Source organism: Delphinapterus leucas, chromosome 18, assembly GCF_059928025.1.
Source record: "Delphinapterus leucas isolate spDelLeu-1000000601 "Yukka" chromosome 18, BTC_Dleu_Yukka2, whole genome shotgun sequence".
Classification (NCBI taxonomy): Eukaryota; Metazoa; Chordata; class Mammalia; order Artiodactyla; family Monodontidae; genus Delphinapterus; species Delphinapterus leucas.
In genome coordinates this window covers 66230541-66244325 of record NC_143146.1, presented here as the reverse complement: position 1 = coordinate 66244325, position 13785 = coordinate 66230541, and the positions used below count along the sequence as shown (strand labels likewise).

Genomic DNA, 13785 nt, shown 5'->3' with positions numbered 1-13785 from the left:
TATATATATATATATATATATATATTATACACGAGTATATTTTTAATGAAATTTGAACATAATTTGCTTTGACATTAAAATGTTTCTAAGCATTGAGACAGTTATTGTTTATGCTTTCGATTTCACTTTCAAATTATTTTAAAAAATCACAGCTAATAAGTTTTTTTTGTTTACTGTAATTTAGTGAAGGTTTAGGAAGAAAACAGAAAAGTTTCACATAATTCTGTGTCTTGGATAAGCCTACTGACATGAAAAACAAAAAGAGCAATTTAAGTGCATGACCAAAGACTTTAAACAATTCGGAAAGCATTCATTTATTTAAAATACAACGGAAGATTGGGACTTAGCCATGGTTTGCCAAAAATATAATTAACAGAGGTAAAAATAAAACCCACAAATGGAAGATGGTGGAGTAGAAGGACATGCGCTCACTCCCTCTTGTGAGAGCACCGGAATCACAACTAACTGCTGAACAATCATTGACAGGAAGACACCGTAACTCACCAAAAAAGATATACCCCACATCCAAAGACAAAGGAGAAGCTGCACTGAGATGGGAGGAGGGGCACAATCACAGTAAAATCAAATCCCATAACCGCTGGGTAGGTGACTCACAAACTGGAGAACAATTAAACCCGAGAAGTCCGCCCACTAGAGTGAAGGTTCTGAGCCCCACGTCAGGCTTCCCAGCCTGGGGGTCTGGCAATGGGAGGAGGAATTCCTAGAGAATCAGACTTTGAAGGCTAGTGGCATTTGATTGCAGGACTTCAACAGGACTGGGGGAAACAGAGACTCCAACTTGGAGGGCACACACAAAATAGTGTGCACATCAGGATGCAGGGGAAGGAGCAGTGACCCCATAGGAGACTGAACCAGACATACCTGCTAGTGTTGGAGGGTCTCCTGCAAAGGGAGGGGTGGCTGTGTCTCACCATGGGGACAAGGACACTGGCAGCAGAAGTTTTCCTTAGTGTGAGCCCTCCCAGAGTCCTCCACTAGCCGCATCAAAGAATGGGCAGGCTCCAGTGCTGGGTCCCAGCAGGCCAAACAACCAACAGGGAGGGAACCCAGCCCCACCCATCAGCAGACAAGCAGATTAAAGTTTTACTGAGCTCTGCCCACCAGAGTAACACACAGCTCTACCCACCACCAGTCCCTCCCATCAGGAAGCTTGCAAAAGCCTCTTAGATAGCCTCATCCAACAGAGGGCAGACAGCAGAAGCAAGAAGAATTACAATTCTGCAGCCTGTGGAGGAAAACCACATTCACAAGAAGACAGACAAAATGAAAGGGCAGAGGACTATGTACCATATGAAGGAACAAGATAAAACCCCAGACAAACAACGAAATGAAGTAGACATAGGCAACCTTACAGAAAAAGAATTCAGAGAAATGGTAGTGAAGATGATCCAGGACCTCAGAGAAAGAATGGAGGCAAAGATCGAGAAGATGCAAGAAATGTTTCAAAAAGACCTAGAAGAAGTAAAGGACAAGTAGAGATGAACAATGCAATAGCTGATATGAAAACTACACTAGAAGGAATCAATTGCAGAATAACTGAGGCAGAAGAATGGGTAAGTGACCTGGAAGACAGAATGGTGGAACTCACTGCCGCGAAACAGAATAAACAAAAAAGAATGAAAAGAAATGAAGAGATCCTAAGAGATCTCTGAAACAACATTAAACGTGCCAACATTCTCACTATTGGGGTCCCAGAAGGAGAACTCCCCTAACATGGGACAGGAAATAGCTACCCAAGTCCAGGAAGAACAGAGAGTCCCAGGCAGGATAAGCCCAAGGAGAAACATGACGAGACACATAGTAATCAAATTGACAAAAATTAAAGACAAAGAAAAATTATTAAAAGCAACAAGGGAAAAACGACAAATAACATACAAGGGAACTCCCATAAGGTTAACAGCTGATTTCTCAGCAGAAATTCTAGAAGCCAGGAGGGAGTGGCATCATATATTTAAAGGGATGAAAGGGAACAAACTACAACCAAGATTACTCTACCCAGCAAGGATATCGTTCAGATTCGATGGAGATACTTAAAAATAAATAATGTACTTTTAATTTCCCATTAAAACTACAATAAGAGCCACAATAAAACTCATTTCTTTCCTCACAGCCTCCTCTATGAACTTACCCTGTATCTGCTCCCTCACTTTCCTTCATTCCTCTGGTCTCTACTCCCTTCCTAGTCATTCACTCACTCTTCACCCAGGCTGGCCTCCTTGCCCATTACTCCATGAAAAATGCTTTTGTCAAGGTTAGCAGTGACTTCCCCAGTGAATGCTCTTCAGTCCTTATCTTACTTGACTTCCCAACATCATTCAATGCAATTGATTGTGCCTTTCTTTTTGAAAAAAATCTCTCTTGCCTTCAGGGACACACTATTTTCCGGTATTTATTTTTTAATCATCAGTCTCTGCTTCATAATCTCCTTTACTGGCATCTCCTCCTCTATCAAATGCTAAATGCTGGAGTTCCCGAAGGCTCGGCTCTGGGTGTCTTTCTAACCTCCTTCTGGACTATCCCATTCATGTCCATAGCTTTGACTATCATGTATATTCAGACATGTCCAAAATTTTATAAATGCCACTATCACTTCTGATCCCAGATCCAAATTCACATATTCAGCTGCTTATCTGACAGCTCTATGTAGCAGTTTCAAACTTAACTTGTCTCAAACAGAATTTTTGACTTTCTTTCTCTATCCTTCCAACCTAATCTCTAGCCACTCCTGCCTCCCTCATGGTGCTCTCATCACACTGAATTTGTGGCCGGTCTTTCCCTCTTAGGACACGCAGAACAGGCTGTCCTCTGCCCAACTCCTTCATCTTGGTTGCCTTCTCATCCTTTGACTCTCAGCTTAAATGTCCCATTCGCAAAGAGCTCTCTCCTGAACTTGCTATTAAAAGAGTGTTCTTGTATTATTATTTTTTAAATCCCTGCATCCCATTTGTTTCCTCTGATACACTGTTCTACCTTCTGAAGTTATTTTACTTGCTACTTATTAACTATTTCCATCCCTAGAATGTAATGATAAAGATATCTCTCACTATCGTTTTCACCTAGCACTGTAACTACCTTGTCTAAAATGTATTGAATGAATGAACAAATAAAAATCAAAACCTATAGCACTGTGTTATTAGCCCAATAGATACAGTACATGTGTTGGACTATAGATAGAATATATAAGGTTCAAGCATGACCAGATCCCCAAATACATTCCAGATAGATTAAAATACTCTAAAATGATATCATTAAGAAAAACTATATTAATAAAAGATGCTGGACATAAAAATGTTGTATAAAAGATGTATAAAAGGAACCAAAGGGGGACTGTCACATACGATTACATAAATAATTTAAATCTTAGAAGTAAAAAGTCAAAAGAGGGAAAAGAGAAAACTGAAAACATATTTACAACCAGTCTGATAATAGAGTTGACTATTATATATATACATTTTAAATTTTATAATATATATATATATATGTATCCTTTAGAGACCTATGAGGAGAGCTGATCATCCAGAAATGGTTGTAATGTTTGATGGCATTTTGAATCTCCTCTTTTGAGGAGAAGGTCTGTACCTTTTCATTTATGTGAGGGAAGTTGCGTTACGGTTAGCAAAAATCTTGCTATTGTTATTTGGAAGTTTAAGTGTCAGATTAGTGACTCTATGATGTAGAGTAGCTGCAAGGGTGGGTTGTGATACATAATGCAATTGGCTTACCACACCCACTCACACTCCCTTGCAGCATGTCTTCCTGGAGAAATCCAAGGCAAAAGACTGGAAAGAGAAAAGCTATATTTATCAGATTGCCCTTCAGCTATGGTTGTACCTGTGACCTAGGTTTTAGCCAGGTGGGCATTTCCATGGTGGCAGTCATGAGTGAAGAGATGGGATATTCTGGCAAGAATGGTGACAACAGAATTTGATTCTTCTTGGGTTCAAATAGTGGCAACAGTTTCCTTATTTGCTTGCTTTCTGATCATAGATCAGGGTAACGGCAGTGGCTGCTTCTTTACCTAGAAAATGTTACCATGTGGTTCTGGGACTTACTGAAAAGTGATTCTCTATACTTTTACTTCAGTCGTACCAAAGATAAAGGGAACTATCTAATAATTTCCCTCAAATTAGCTAAAGTGGATTCTGTTATTTCTAAGAATGCTGATTATTATACTCTTGCCATGTTTACTGAGCAAATATTTATTGAGTCCCTAGTATGTGCCAAGTAAGACAGCAATTGACAATAAATGTAATAAGTAAATTAGGTAGTATGTTAGTGTTAAACTATACGGAAAAAAATTAAAAAGTAAAGTAGAGAAAGGAGAAAGGGAAATGCAGAGGAGGTAAAAGTGTGGAGAACAGATTATAATTTTAAAATATATCATCAGAGTAACTTTCATTGCAAAGGAGGGATCGAGCAAATACATGAAAGAAAAAAGAGATTAAATCATTCCAAGCAAAGGAAAGAGCAAGTGCAAAGGCCCTGAGTTGGGCATATGCCTAATGTGTTGGAGAAACAGCAAGAGGTCAGTATAAAGTGAGCAAGGCAGTGAGATCAGAGAAGTAATGGTGCACCATCGTAAGAAATTTGGCTTTCTCTAGAGAAATTGGTAGTCTCTGGAGACTTAAGATGTGTCGCCTTACTTATATTTAAAATCATCTGATTGTTTTGTTGAGAATAGACTGCAGTAGGAAAAGGAGAGAAGTAGGAGATCAGTTAGGAACTATTATAGTAATCCAAGTGATATGGGATAATGGCCTATATCAAGGTGGGATCTGTGGAGGTGTGGGAGGTGGTGGGTCTGGATGCATTCTGATGTTAGAGCCAATAGCGTTTTCAGAGAGATTGGATATAAGCTGTCAGAGAAAGAGGACATAAGAATGACTTTAAGAGTTTCAGGCCTGAGGTAATTTAAGTATAAAATTGCCCTCAGTTGAGCTGGGTGGAGTAGTTTATGTCCAATGGCTCTGTCAAGTAGGCAGTCATTGGAATACAGGTGGCATTTAAAGTCTTGAGTCTGGATGAGATCATCAAAGGAGGGAGGGAAGATGGAGAAGGGGTCCAAGACTAAGCCCTGGGAGACTCAGCCATTAGCAGTGGGAGAAGAGGAGCTAACCAAGGAGACAGTAGGAGCAATGGGTGAGGTAGGAGAGGTGTCGCTGAGAGGCTCATGCAGAAAGAGGGGATGAGCGCCTGAGCTGAGTGCTGTTGCAGAAAGATGAAACTTGAGAATTAGCTCTTATAGTTAATACCTGGGAAGTCATCAGCACCATTGAAAATAGTCATAGGAGAGTGATGGGTAGGGTGGGTTTCAGAGAAAATAGGTGGTGAGGAGTTGGAGACACTGAATACAGACAAATTCTCAAGGATTTTTGATACAGAAAAGGGAAAAGGAAATGGGGCAGTAACCCACAAAGGCAAAAGTGATTAGTCAGAAAAAGACCAGTGTTCAGGGTTGGAAACTAGATAGTGGAATAAGTCTTTTACTTTAGCTATTCAGCAGGGCTTGCTACAGAGCAGTTATACAAGATGTTGAGCAAAGCTGGGATGGGCACAGGTACAATGGTCTGCAGATGCTAAATGGCTGTGTGAGACCCAAGATCACAAGCAGGTAGTGGTCAGCTTAGTACCTCAGCAGACAGGGACACTTCAGGGACCATTACGGAACTGGATTAGTATGAAAATCAAGAAAAAATTATCCGACAAATGTGAAGCTATTTAAAATAATCAAAGAAAAATATGGTGGTGGCAAGCTCTATATTTGAACTGAGATTTAACTGAGCGCTTCACCCTCGAAGCTAGCATGCTATAAAGCTCTCACTATCCAAAAATGGGAAGTTCAGAAATTTGTCAAGTATATTTATATTTTTAATCTGGCCCTGAGATTAGAGAGAAATTTTTCATGTGGATGTTTTCATAAAGGACAGAATGAGCGATATACTTGATAATATTTTTACAACAACCAGAGACAGTTTATATGTGAGGTCAAGCATAGCATGTTCCAATTTTGTGGTTTTATGGATATCTGCTCTAATGCAGGAATCAAGCTTGGAGACGTTAGAGGAATACATAGCTACTACAATGATCAGATATTTGGGTCAGGCATTTACCAGAAGCAGAATGAGGTCGTTTGAGATGAAAGTTGCTGGTGAGAAGCTAGAGCAGGTAAACTAGAGATCCAAGTTGGTTGTTTGATGGCAGAGATGATATTTTGATGTGGAAATTCCAGACCTGTGTTCTTAGCTTTCTAGAGACGAATCCCATCTCTTCATGAAGGTGGGCCAGAGGAAGGCTTGCAACCTCATAGTGCTTTCTGCTTTCTGCAGAGCCTAATAAATGGTTTGAAAAAGGGGCACAGAGTTTTACACCCGAATAATCTCAAATGCCTACATCTACCATAGCAGAAACAATATAACTCTTGTAACGCGTTGATTTCTAGCTATGACTGTGTGCCACTGAGCAGAACTGCAAAGGAGTCCTCCAAATAATTAATCTGTTAACATTTGAAAAATAGATGTTTTCTATGTAACTGCCATAGTGGATCTGCTAAAAACCATCACCACTACCAACATATTTATGGTATAATTTGTAACTAGATGTTTTTTCAGGCAAGAATTAATATTGGTATCTAACATTACTTGACCACTTACTATGTGCCATGCATAATGTGAAAAGTTTTATAGAGACTATGTAATTATATCTTTATAATGACTAGAAATTGTTTTATTTCTCCATTTTAATGATGAGGTTAATAAAAACCTCCCTGATGTCTCAGAAATAGTAACTAGAGCCCAGACACTCTGTCTCTGGAGACTTTCTTACTTCCTGCATCACCTCACCTACTTCTTGGATGGTGCCGGAAACATGAAGTTTCAGATACTAGTGGCACTTTTATCTTTCTGTTTGCTTCGGTTGAAGAACATATGAAGAACTGGCCTAAGAATGATACTAAATAGATTAGGTACAGATTAAAAAGTGGTGTGTGTGTGTGTGTGTGTGTGTGTGTGTATGTGTAGGGGTGGGAGTGTTGGGGAGTGTTTTAGGTTGATGTCGGAGAGAGGAAGAAGAAGCAGGAAGTACAATTCATCCTGTTTTACTCCTTTTTAAAATAGGAATTAATTCTAAAAAATAGTCTTAAAATATATGAATACCTAAGATTGGAGATCTGTTGTTGTTGTTTAATTGTACTATCAACTGGCCATGAAGAAAATTATTTATATTACAGCACAGGGAAGTAGAGAGTATAATATGGGAGTGGATCCTGAAGTCAGATTTCTGAGGGTCAAATCCTTATTCTGACCATTTCTTCACCCCTATAAACCTTAGTTTCCTCATTACTTCCTAAGTCAAAGGCTCATGAGCATTAAATGAGACAATACACATGAGGCATTTATCACCGTATCAGTCACTTTTCGCTTTTATTATAATGAGAAATTTTGATTTAATATTGGGAAGTCATTTTTGATGACGTTTTAAAACTGGAATTTTCCAGGAAGGATGATTGTGGAGCCTCTTTTTCTGGGTTTATTTAGAAGCAAAATGTACTCCATAGTCTGAAATAACAGATGTGTGATTTTTCCTGGATCTGGGTGCACAGATCAGATGAGCTTCAGAGGTCTTCTTTAACTTGTGGGTTTCTTTTTTTCAAGTTACCTCTTTTCTCCACGGCTGCTGGTGTTTTTTCAAAATATGATTGTGTAATCCATTCCATTTCTAATAGCTAAAAGAGAATATTTGTTAACTTATGCTCTCATAGACGTCTTATGGACCAATTTTAGTTTTGGCTACAAACAAGCACACAAAAAGAGTTAAGCAAACAAAAGACACATGTTCTTTTTTAAACAGAATAATATATTCAAATAATTTTAAATAAATTTAAATAATATTTTTAAAATGAAATAATAGTGAGAAAATTGCAAAAAAGCCTAGGTAAAAAATAACAGGTCATTGCAATTAGTTATTCTCCTGTATCTTCCTTCATTTACTAACTCATGTATTCATTTGCTCCTGGACACAATGATCACAAATTTACCGAGTGACCACTGTGTGCTATGCTGGCTGCCTGGGAGAATGCAGACCTCTGTAGCCCATGATTTCTACTCTGGCAGAGCTTGAAAAGACTTTGAACATGAAAGCAGCATACCAATACAAATGTTAAATAAAATTACAAGGCAATAAGGCAGTTGATGTTTTAAGACAGCATGTAATTGTTCTCATTTTCCTTTCAAAATATAATATGAATAAACATAAAACTTACCGTAGCTCAGCCAGACTTAGGTCATCTTCCCCTCCTTTGCTTCCTAGATGCATAGAACTCTTTATGACACAGATTTAATCTGATAAGAGTAATTCTTAAAAGGCTTAATCCTGCTTCTCTCAAACTAAAGTCATTGTACTTAGGCTGCTTGGATGAATTAATTATGGGCAGAGACCAGGATACTAATTAATATCAAAAGTGGAGACATATACATAGAAAACATGAATTGTGATTTGAAGCTTATTAAGACTTTCTCTGTTATCAGTGGTCATGCTGAGTAAAGTTTTTGATCAAGTTTGTTATCTCCAGGAAATAAAAAGTCATGAAGGCATACGAACGTGGTTTCGTCCATGTTTAAGCCTAATCAGTCCCTCCCCTAATAAGTTAACATGGACCTAAGGTGCTTCTGTTGTTCACGAGTGAGATTAAAATTTTAACTTCAGAAATCATTAAGTATAAAAATGCATGGTAAAAGTCAAGTGTTACCACTTTTAAAAAAAAGAAAGAAGAAAAAGAACAAATTGTAAATCTGCTAGAAGGAAAAAATGGAAGAAAACAAGGAAAAAACTCACTTAACCTTAAAATAGTAAAGAGATAAGAGAATTAGTTTTATCTATATAGAATGAATTGGAGGGGACTAGTAAGAAAAGAAATATGAGGTGACAAGCAGGCAAATTCATTTAGTAAACTGTCATTTAATAGTAATTATGTTTTTAAACTAGAGCAGGAATTTAGATAAAAATACTTCTAGTAGTGGACAAAATACATCTTCTTCTTTGGAATTATTTCACATAATTTGTTTACAAATAACACGCAAATAAAGATTCAGACAGATTATACTCAGCTTACAAGTTATACAGAGATCAACTCGCGAACTGTTTCCCATGCTTTGTGCCAGGTGTTTTAACCACTGTTTCTCTGATACAGATATGCTGAATAGCGCTTTATGGAGCTACCATGATAAGAAGGGACAGAGAAGCCTAAATTTTCTTGTGTGTGTGTGTTTGATAAAAGAGGGTGACTTAAATGATACCCATTTATTCTTTATTTGACAGAGCAGCACTATAATGAAATAATTTTAGAAGAAACGTTTACCATTACTGCTAGAAGATTTTTTCCAAAAAATGTAAAGCGTTAAAACTCAATAAAATATAGTCCATGTAGCCAAAGAGACTGCAAAGAAAATATCCAGGAAAACAGATGAGGTCCTAAAACATGGATAACTACTGTGATATAATTTTAAATATAAAATATGGGCTATATTAAATATAAAATTACCAGAATATTTCTTTACATTTCTATGATGGCATTACAGTGAGTTTTACTTCTTCTTTACACTTACTTGTATTTTATGCATTTTTAAAACTTTAAAAAAACTGAGATGTAATTGAGAAATTATCACCATGATAAGACTAATTAATAATCATCATCACACATAATTACAAAATGTTTTCTTTATACATTTTTTATAATAAGCAAAGATTATTATCAGGAAGAAAATCATAAATACCTGGCCTTTAACTCCAACAAAATAATTAGATTTAGAGTGTTTATTAAGTGAGTAAATTTTATTTTGCTAAAAGGCCAGTATTACTTTCCTTACAACACAAAAATAATGGCAAGTGGCAAATACAATTGATGTGGAGCCGTGCAGTTTAATCCCTGTGTTTTTGGTAAGTTGTGACATATCCACTGTAAGTTAAGTTTGGCCCTTCTGAAGGAGTAAAATACATTAGATGGGTCATAACAGCATTGCTCTGGGCACGTGAACAGTGGAGAGTGAAAATCAAACAAGACCTTCCAAGTAGTTCTGCTTTTTACAAAAATACATTTTGTAACGGTTTATTTCCACTTCAGTGGAACATACAAATCACGTCTTAAAAGAAAGAGAGAAAAAAAGTCAAATGCTTGGAAAGGCAATTGTGTTAGATGAAGAGAATTGAATCCTCTGCAAATTTTAGAGCATCTTTTAAGTTGGCCTTTTACAATCAGTTTTTGAGAATATTTTTCAGGAAGATGGAGGGGAAGCCTTGCTTTGGTGCGGTGGGGCTGGTGCAAGTCTTGGTACTCTGGCGGCTGGGCTAATCCAGGAGTCAAGCATGAAGATCCTGTTTGCTCACAGGGTAGCTTGTTCTCCTCTGACACGTGCTTGCCCTTTGAGGAACAGAAGGGAGTAACATGTTTTACCATAATTTCTGGAATCTCTCTGCCTAAAGCCTGGGTATCACCATTTCTCAGGCCTCTGGGCAGATGCTGTGTAGCACCTATTAGGAGGATGGTATTGAACTTTCTGCTGCCTAAGGCATTATCAAGGGGTCAGCATCTTTGATTTTCTGTTTTCCTTCTGAACAGTTGGCATAAACATGAGAATAAGCCACAATGTCACTTTGTGCAGCAACAATGACCTTACTCTCGACTTGTCTGCATAACCACTCAAATACAACTCTTATAATATACATACTTGAAAAACCATAATGAGTCTCATGTGATCTGGACCTGCTTCCCATGAAGCAAATCACTGGAGATATGCAGTGAGGGATGTGTGGGAGAAAATGCTGCTCCAAGTCCCTAAGAATTGAGACAAAGTATTCTGAATTCCATGAACTAAATAAAGTCTTTGGATGTAGCACCAAGTGGTAAATCTGTGTGAGCCCCTGAAAATCTTCTTTTGATTAATATCCCCCTTTGGGCCTCGGCCGTGACTCCGGCAGTTCTGTCCCTCCTGCATCATCTCTTAAAGAGCCAGCATGTTTTAGGTTTATATCAGTGCCTTGCACATACACTACCCAAGTAATGTGTTCTTAATTCGTAGATGTGGCTCTGACAAGTATCAAAGCTTCACACTTTGTTTTGGCTACATCTAATTCAGCATATTTTTTCATAGTTTTCCTGTGACTTGACTTTGCCAAGTTTGGAGGGTATATTGAGTGTGGCCTCTGTGGATAGATTAGATAACTGTTAGATCCCTCCCAGCCCCGAGGTTCCATAATTCTATGGCTTGATACTTAACCCACAAATCCCTCAAAATATATTTCAATTGTTTCCTCTTTCTTCCTTAGCTTTCCCCTACTTATCAGTAAATATTTAAGAAATAAATGTCATGAAATTTTGCTGTATGTAATAGAGAACCAAAATAACAGTACTTTAAGTAGATAGAAATAAATTTTTTTTCACGGGGAAGTTAGGATTTAGAGTTCAGGACTGGCGAGGTGGATCAGTTGCTGTCTGGGACTCAGGCTACTTTGAGATTTCCACAACATCATTCCTAGGGAATAATCTTCACTCTTGTGGTCTCAGTGGTACCTCCAGCCACCACATCCATGTTTCAAGCAGAGTGGAGGAAAGGCAGAAGTAGCCTGCACTTGCCTTTAAGGTATGTGTTGGAACTTACTTACATCATTTCCCTAACATCCTATTGATCAGAACTTTCCACAGGGTCACAGCTAGCTGCAAAGAAGGCTGGAAATGTTATCAACTTCCCTCCCCTCTCCCTGCCCTTCTGCTCCCCAAGTAGACATGTGCTCAGCTTTAACTGAGGATTTCTATTATTGTTGGCAGAAAGTTAGAAAGCTTATTAAAATATACATAGCACAGTCAGGCACTACACACACATACACACACACACACACACACACACACACATGAGTTTTCATAAAATCTCATTATTTTGAACTCTTTAGCATAGGGAAGAAGATGTATTTTCCAGAAGCCAATTAAAATTTGATTCAATAACAATCAATTGCATACCTCTTTTGAACCGCAAGTTAACCTAGTGTGTAAGCGCATTAGCTTATGCCTTAGATGGCTATAGTGTTGTCAGTTACCCCTGTGTGATACGAGCAAGTTAATCTCTGGAATTCTCCATTTCCTCACCTGAAAATGGGTATAATATATATATCTCACAGTACTGTCACATTTAAATGATATAATTTATATAAATCTCTTAAAATAGTGTTGGATACATAGCAAGTGCTCAATAACATTAGTTTAAATTTTTTAAAAAAATTCTTAAGTACTGTGACAATAAAAGTTACATGAGTCACATTCTCTCCACTAAATGACTTATATGGCAGGGCAGATGTACTATGGAGAAGAAAAGAGTGAAAGTAAGAGGCAAGAAACTTTTGTAATTCTTATCTGATTGTATGAGCTTGAGCAAGTTACTTCTCTTAAGTCTGAATTTATTCATTTGAAAAAATGGCAACATTTATAACTTGTCAGTTTCTTGAGTATGACAAAGTACATGATATACTTTGAAAACTCTGTTCTAAGCTTAATAGTAATATAATAGCTGGTATTAACTAGTATTAATTCACCACAAATTTGTGCTGAGATTTATACATATATTATCTCATTTAACGTGTATAAGAATCCTGTAACAGGGTATTATTAATTCCATTTTAGAATGAGAAGAAGGAGCCTTAAACTTCCAAGATCACACAACAATTTGTTGGAGGACCTAAGAATTCAAACCCAGGTATGCTTATCTCTAAAGCCAATATTGTAAAATACATTCTACTGTGCTCCTAACAATGGAGTGGTTCAGTACACGGGAAAATGTGCTGGGAACAGTGGATGGTTTAATTTAACCAGATCATAGTGAATATAGGGGACTCGTGGAAGTCAAGACTGGAGGGTAGGCTGGAGACACTATTTGGAGAGCTTTCAGTGTAACAGTGATGATTCAGTACTTAACTGAGAAAGAAATGAGGGACTATGGAGTGTTTTTTTGAATATACAAGCTGTGGCTTAGAAAGAGTGGAATAGATGAATTAAAGAAGGAAGAAAGATGAAAAAAAAAGCAAGGAGATGACTAAGAGGCTATTTTAATGTTCCGCTGTGCACAAGATCTAGGGCACTGGTCGTGGGAATACATAGTGAGTCTGTGTCTAGGAATGTTGAAGTCCTCACGTATCATTTATTAAGCAGTGTGTTCAGTAGGAAGTCATTACTGTGCCATTTTAAGGCAACCCTCCCATATTCGCAGGAGGGCAGCAAAGTTATACCACAATCAGAATTCTGGGTTTGCAAGAGCTCTACCTGAGCCATACCTTTGCCATATTTTCCCTGCTTGTGACTTACCTCTTGTTTTCTCTGGTTTGCTTCAAACCTGTCTCTGACTTTGGCACCTTTAGTTTTCCTGGCCTTTGACCTGTGTGTTGTAAAGTGTAGGTATTACTATTATTCAGATATGGTGAGGTCAACAGATAAGGAAAGGATTGCCATTGAAAAGATTTTGTTACTCATGGTATCCAAGTGAAGGGAGCACATCACACCATGCAGGAAGCACCAGAGTTAGGAGGCAGAGAGAGTGAGGGGGAAATGTGAGCAAGAGCCTTTACTGTGAGGGACTTCCCTGGCAGTTCAGTGGTTAAGCCTCCATGCTCCTAATGCCAGGGAGCATGGGTTCCATCCCTGGTCGGGGAACTATGATCCCACATGCTGCACGGTGTAGCCCCCAAAAAAGAGCCTTTACTGTGGTTTCCACAGGCAAGACAGGACAAGCA

The 13785-nt window shown here is 38.1% G+C and overlaps 1 long non-coding RNA gene across 1 annotated transcript in view; it reads left to right on the top strand.

Annotated features, from left to right (window-relative positions):
• The window catches only part of LOC111175257 (uncharacterized), a 323793-nt gene extending 310393 nt beyond the window's left edge, over positions 1-13400 (top strand). Inside the window, exon 5 of the long non-coding RNA XR_016388718.1 lies at positions 12683-13400. This is a non-coding gene — a long non-coding RNA (uncharacterized LOC111175257). The remainder of the gene's footprint in view (positions 1-12682) is intronic.
• The last annotated feature ends 385 nt before the right edge of the window (positions 13401-13785 follow it).